General features: G+C 32.6%; 1 pseudogene; it reads right to left on the bottom strand.

Annotated features, from left to right (window-relative positions):
• Positions 1–484: 484 nt before the first annotated feature.
• Positions 485–1,988, bottom strand: LOC109189543 (annotated as a pseudogene).
• Between the last annotated feature and the right edge of the window lie 5,474 nt (positions 1,989–7,462).

The raw sequence follows: 7,462 nt of genomic DNA, 5'->3' as shown, positions 1-7,462 counted from the left end.
GCGGGGACGGGGACGGGGAGTATACTCCCCGCCCCCGCCCCGCCCCGTTGCCATCCCTAGACATTCCTTTGGGTTTATTTTTCTTAATTTCCAAACACGAAAAAATTCAAAAAAAATTGACTTTAGTAAGTCATCTTTTGTGTTTTTCAACCGAACATTAATGGTTAATTAATTTGAATCCTGGAATAATTTTCTTCATCAATATTTTTTAAAGAAAATGTACCGGGCTACCAGCAAAATAATGCAGATAGGAGGCAACTTGTGAGGATTAGGAGAATCGGCCGCCATAATACATACAATAAAAGTATCCCTCCAGCTGGCTGCTGCTGCAATATACAGATCAATGTTGCTATGACAAAAGAATAATTGTACTGATTTCTTGTCCTCACCTACTGATCACAACATAATCCTTTCCTACACGGCTACACTGCCCTGGGTTAAGTTGTTCATATTTTTAGAAGTAGAAATAAGCTAACAACATAAATTACTAACAGTAAAAATAATTTATCATGTTATGGTAGTTTTCCCTTTATTTTCTTCCAATAACAACTCCATAAAGCCTTGAAGCATGCCACTGCTTATTAAAGAGCAAATTCCCAAATAACACTACCTACTTAAAACAAAGAAAACTGCCAATTCAGAGCCTGAAATGCAACAAGGCAGAAGTACCATCAAGGCCCTTTGCTTGAAAATGTGCTACAAACTCCTTAACTGTGGTTTCCCTATACTTGGGTGGATTTTCCTCTGACAATAGTTCCTTAATTGGTCCATAAACCCGCGAGAATGGTAACAGGATGTACTAAAGAAACATGCCACTGATATCCTCGGACCACATTGGTTTGCCAACACTCTGTGTTCTGAGCTCTTGAACCTCATTCGTCACAAGCTGCTTCCAGAAAAGAAATAAAAACAGTAAATTGTTTTTTTTCAAAAATGGGTCAAACAAGTTAAAATCAAAATGTCAGCTTTAGCACAAATTTAAATAAACACTACATCTGAGTGATAATTTATTAACTGAGATGAAAGCTAAGGTAAGGCTTGCCTGGAGAAGATCTCCAAGGCCACCTGTATGATCATTATCAGCATGCTTGGTGGTTCCAAGCAAAAGTCAGGTCTGGTTCTGGACAGGCTGGGTAGTAATGCCCCAAAACAGCTAGCCCTTTGTTGCACTCAATGTCTTTGAGATAGTTTGGGTGAAGACCTAAAGTTTCTGATAATAGTTCAAGCACAACAGCCCCAGTTTCCCCACTTCTTTTGAGTATTTGATAAGAATATCACTGCATCAAACATTCCAGTTAGAGGGTAATTGGTTTGCAAATTAAAAGATCGAGAGAGCTAATAACTAGAGAAATAGATCAATCTTTTGGGACTGCGGCCTGGATGGCCGAATTCAGCATCATCGAACTGTGGCATTGTGGCTTACCATGGAGGAAAGTAGTTATCACCAATTTATCACCAATTGATTTTAAGAAAGATATGATAACCAAATAACTAAAGAACTCCATGGTTATGCATGCTCGAGTTTGACCAACTGAAAAGTAAGCATAGTGCAATGCTAAGATCCAACACAATCCATGGTAATACTATGACCCTATTTGGTAACATAGTTAGCTTATCAGTCAATTTTGGATTACTTGATCACTATTAGCTGTTTGATGTGGTTAAACAATCAATATGAGTGTTTTATTAATGAGATTTTTGTAACAACTTATTACTCCAAAATGTTAAAATTAAAAAAGTCGCCCAAAATAGCTTTTTCGATAAACTTTTTGAATGTAATCAGTTATCAGCTAACAACTAATTTACCAAACACTTTCCTACAATCAACTAATGATATCAACTAGTCAAATCACTAACCCAATTCACTAATAACTATTTATCAAACACCCCTATACCTGCAAACTAAAGGCAATTCTTGAGGGTGAGAGGGGGTTAGGAGACATGACACAGAGAAAAGTGTCCCTATCTCCAATTAGCTGCAGGTCTATGTATATTGTATGAGTTTTGGGTTGTTTTTGTTGGAAAAATTAGCTTAAAATGGCATAAAATGATATATTAAGTGGCTATTTTGTGGTACAATTATCAGTGGGGTCCACTTCTGATTTGAATCGGGTCAAAGTGGATTCGGGTTCTTCGTAGTGAGACGAAGAGATTGATATATTGTACGCTCAAAACGGATAATGGGTGAATGAGATATTGATTCTCAAAGTAGACCCATTTGAGTTGGGAAATGAAGGGAAATAGTGGACTTTGTCCCACGTTCGGTTGGAAAGAAGATTTGCCCCCCTTATATACAAGAGCTCTTTTGAAGCTTGTAGAATTGTATAGCATAGAGGCTCTCTCGCGCAAGGGGAGGTGCAAATCAAAATCCAACTAGAAGAGATCAAAAAGGCTTGATTCAAGCCCGAGCTCGCGTGCGTGGGCACGAATGTCGTCCGAAAATTGAAAATTGGCTGGCCTTGCGGGCTAAGTTATGCCAAACTTCGGTATCATTTTACACAGTAGAGAAGCATTTTACACAGTAGAGAAACAAAGGAATTCCAGTAGCTTTATCCTCTCAAAACTCTGTTTCTACTCTCTCCTTTAGCCAATCTGTGTTCCAGCTTTGCTTTAATTTGTTTGCCGGGTTCTTTGTTTAGGTGCTTAAACAAAGAATCGTAGCACGTTTTATGTTCTTTGTTTAGGTGCTTAAACAAAGAATCGTAGCACGTTTTATCCTCGAAAACCTAGGGTACAATGCTCCTAGCACTTGTGGGAGGTAGCAAATAAGGTTTTAAGGAAAAGAACTTTGTGTTCGAACTCGTGCTAACCTTTACCCAGTTTTTTCACCTCTTTTCCTTCCCAGATTTTTCTGTTTTCCCATACAATAATAATTTTTCTGTAAAATTATTATTTTGGGATTTTTCAATCATATTACCCAAACAGTTTTTGGGTGAATGAATATTGTTGGGACTTTGGATATGCCTGCATCAACAAGACCTTTAACACCAGCTTTGGCCTCGTCAAAGGCTTTCAGCACACTTTCCCTGTCATATGTCTCTCCATTTGCTTGGTTCATTTGTTGCTTCCATTTTAACACTCAAAGAGATGATGTAGTCTGCCCTTTCTCTCACACGTGAGGAGGAACTTTCACAATACTGTAATTTATTACCATTACTCTTGAGAAATGAAAAATCTGACAGTGAAATTTTGTTTGCTTGCTATTTTTAAAAAATTAAATTATCCAGTGCTCTTATTTTTATCTCTGCCGTCTGGATTTCATATATTCATTCTTTAATTTTCTTCTTTTAATTTTTATTTTTTCCATCTTACTTCACACCAAATCTGCTCTTACTAGTCAAATCGGCTCATATCTCACTACTGAAAATTATGGAATTTCCGACCACCTGAAAATGATCTTAAATCAAGTCGAAAGTCTTGTTCCGACCACTTTTGGTATCCGGAAAAACCTTTGTTGCTATTTCCGACCACTTTTTGGACTTTTTGATATCAACTTAATTTAAGATCATTTTCAGGTGGTCGGAAATTTCATAATTTCCAGTAGTGTCTCTGGAATCTACTCTTGTTTTACTTTATTTCTTTAAGAGAAAATGGTGGAATAGGTTGGTAAAAAAATAATTTATTTATGAATTTTAAGAAGTTGCAATTAAACAAATTTATTCTTTAAATATTTTCAATTAAGTTGATAGCTTGTTAAATTGATGCAATTAGGTCCAACTTATCTTTGTCTTCGCCTCCGGCAGGGAGATGAATGATTTATATATATATATATATATCTACTATATCTACTATACTATCTACTTCCACTATACTAATAAGAGCCCAAGAGAGTTAGGCCTATAATGGATAGAAAAAATGGCGGTCACAGATTTTAATCAAATGAATGGCTCAGATTGATTAAAAGATTGATAAGATTTAAATTTTACACTAAAATTTCCTAAAATACCCACACACCGTTACTAATTCCGTTAAAATTTTAAGAATTACCGTTAGTTCACCGTTAACTTACTCATTGATTTCAATAAAAAAAAAAAAAAAAGGTCTTAGGTTCGAACCTCATCCCAATCAAAGTTGGCATAATTAGTACAATTTTAAGAATTGTCGTTAGTTCACCGTTAACTTACTCATTGATTTCAATAAAAAAAAAAAGGTCTTAGGTTCGAACCTCATCCCAATCAAAGTTGGCATAATTAGTACTCTATTTTACTCTTATTAAATTATATAAATAATAATTTAGTAGTTACAACAAAAAATTATAGATATGCATTTCTTTAATTTAGAATTATGTGTTCACAATGCTTTTATTCAAAAAAAAATTATTCATTATCAATAAATTAAATAAGAGAAATAATTGTATTAGTTATATTGTCTTTATTTTTCTACAATATAAAAATTCTTTATATTCAAATTTATTAATTGATTATATTCGCTACATTGTCCTTGCAATGTCTTAATACAGTGAAAAAAAATTATTCATTATCAATAAATTAATTAAGAGAAATATTTTCATTAGTTATATTGTCTTTATTTTTCTCAAATGTAAAAATTTTTACATTCAAATTCATCAATTGATTATATTCACTACATTGTCTATTATCTTTTTTGTGCACTATTTTTCTAATTAAATATCAAAGTTATAATACAAAATAATGCTATATATTTATTTACCAAGTATTTTATTAATACCATGAAAAAATTAAAAAAATATATAATTAATAAAGCCAACCACATTAACTACTTGAGAGATTTTGTGACAAAGAGAGTATTCAAATCACACAACAAATTGAAGTGAGAACTACCTTGCAATGTCCTTGTTTGACAATCAACAGTTAGCGTGCGGATTATATTAGCGGATTTGACCAACGAATTTATTTAATTATTTACATTGGGTAGAAAAATGACCGCCAAATTATTAAATCAAATGAATGGTTCAAATTGTTCAGGTTTTAATTTTTTTTTTTAATTTTTCTAATTTATCCTTAATTATATGATTATCCATTTAACTTTTCCGTTAAATAGCGTTAATTCACCGTTAGACTAATTATAATATTAACGTCTTCATCCCAAATGCTCTGTCGGGCCGGGGTGTGGGGGGCCCTTAGGGTTGGGGTTCAGCCTTTTGGAAGAATAATATTAACGTCTAATATAGAATTATAATTACACCATTAATCTAATTCTAATATTAAAGTCTTCATAGAACTTAACCACAAATCCTAATGTCGAAATCTCCTCAAACAATATTAGTATATATTTAATATTTTATGCCCTAATTTTTATTTGTTCTCCCTTATGTCCCGTATTTGGTTTCAACCATACCTATACAATTATTTTATTGACAATTATAATCAATCTTGACTATATTATCTTGCATTTGTAAACTTAGAATTACCTATTTAACCCGCGCGGGCTTAGCTCAATGGTTTAGTGGGCAGTATTTGGGAGAAGAGACCAAGGTTTGAACCTCGGCGGCGGCAGTGCGGGAATTATGTCCAAAGTGGGCAGATTCCTTGTTCGCACCGGCATTTGGTCCTGTCTGCTGAACCATTGAGTCACCGTGATTTACAACTTCCTACAATGCTCTGTCGGGTCAGAGTGTGGGGGGCCCTTGGGGTAGGGGACTCAACCTTTGGGAGAAGAATTACCTATTTAAGTACGCAAATTCAACCTTCAATTATTTATGCATGAACAATTTCAATATAATCTTGCCTTAATATACTTTAAAGTACTTATTTTTTTTTAAAAAAAAACATTGGACATTATCCCAATCGCGCAATGCGCGTAAAAAACTAGTATATATATATATACTAATAAGAGCCCAAGAGAGTTAGGCCTATAATGGGTAGAAAAAATGGCGGTCACAGATTTTAATCAAATGAATGGCTCAGATTGATTAAAAGATTGATCAGATTTAAATTTTACACTAAAATTTCCTAAAATACCCACACACCGTTACTAATTCCGTTAAAATTTTAAGAATTGCCGTTAGTTCACCGTTAACTTACTCATTGATTTCAATAAAAAAAGGTATTAGGTTCGAACCTCATCCCAATCAAAGTTGGCATAATTAGTACTCTATTTTACTCTTATTAAATTATATATAAATAATAATTTAGTAGTTACAACAAAAAATAATACATATGCATTTCTTTAATTTAGAATTATGTGTCCACAATGTCTTTATTAAAAAAAAAATTATTCATTATCAATAAATTAAATAAGATAAATAATTTTATTAGTTATATTGTCTTTAGTTTTCTTCAATATAAAAATTCTTTATATTCAAATTTATTAATTGATTATATTCGCTACATTGTCCTTACAATGTCTTTATTCAGTGAAAAAAAAATTATTAATTATCAATAAATTAATTAAAACAAATATTTTCATTAGTTATATTGTCTTTATTTTTCTCAAATGTAAAAATTTTTCTATTCAAATTCATCAATTAATTATATTCACTACATTATCTATTACTCCGTATCTTTTTTGTGCACTATTTTTCTAATTAAATATCAAAGTTATAACATAAAATAATGTTATATATTTATTTACCAAGTATTTTATTAATACCATGAAAAAATTAAAAAAATATAATTAATAAAGCCAACCATATTAACTACTTTTGAGAGATTTTGTGACAAAGAGAGTATTCAAATCACACAACAAATTGAAGTGAGAACTACCTCGCAATGTCCTTGTTTGACAATCAGCAGTTAGCGGTTGCGTTAGCGGATTATACTAGCGGATTTGACTAGCGAATTTATTTAATTATTAACATTGGGTAGAAAAAATGACCGCCAAATTATTAAATCAAATGAATGGTTCATATTGTTCAGGTTTTAATTTTTTTTCTTTTAAGATTTTCTAATTTATCCTTAATTATATGATTATCCATTTAACTTTTCCGTTAATTCACCGTTAGTCTAATTCTAATATTAAAGTCTAATATAGAATTATAACTACATCATTAATTTAATTCTAATATTAAAGTCTTAATAGAACTTAACCACAAATCCTAATGTCGGAATCTCCTCAAACAATATTAGTATATATTTAATATTTTATGCCCTAATTTTTATTTGTTCTCCCTTATGTCCCGTATTTGGTTTCAACCATACCTATACAATTATTTTATTGACAATTATAATCAATATTGACTATATTATCTTGCATTTGTAAACTTAGAATTACCTATTTAACCCGCACGGGCTTAGCTCAATGGTTTAGTGGGTAGTATTTGGGAGAAGAGACCAAGGTTTGAACCTCGGCGGCGACAATGCGGGAATTATGTCCAAAGTGGGCAGATTCCTTGTGCGTATCAACATTTGGCCCTGTCTGCTGAACCATTGAGTCACCGTGATTTACAACTTCCCACAATGTTCTATCGGGTCGAAGTGTGGGGGCCTTGGGGTTGGGGACTCAACCTTTGGGAGAAGAATTACCTATTTAAATACGCAAATTC

This window comes from Ipomoea nil, unplaced genomic scaffold (genome assembly GCF_001879475.1).
Source record: "Ipomoea nil cultivar Tokyo-kokei standard unplaced genomic scaffold, Asagao_1.1 scaffold1558, whole genome shotgun sequence".
NCBI lineage: Eukaryota > Viridiplantae > Streptophyta > Magnoliopsida > Solanales > Convolvulaceae > Ipomoea > Ipomoea nil.
Note: the sequence above shows the minus strand (reverse complement) of the source record. Positions and strands in the feature narration are given on the sequence as shown.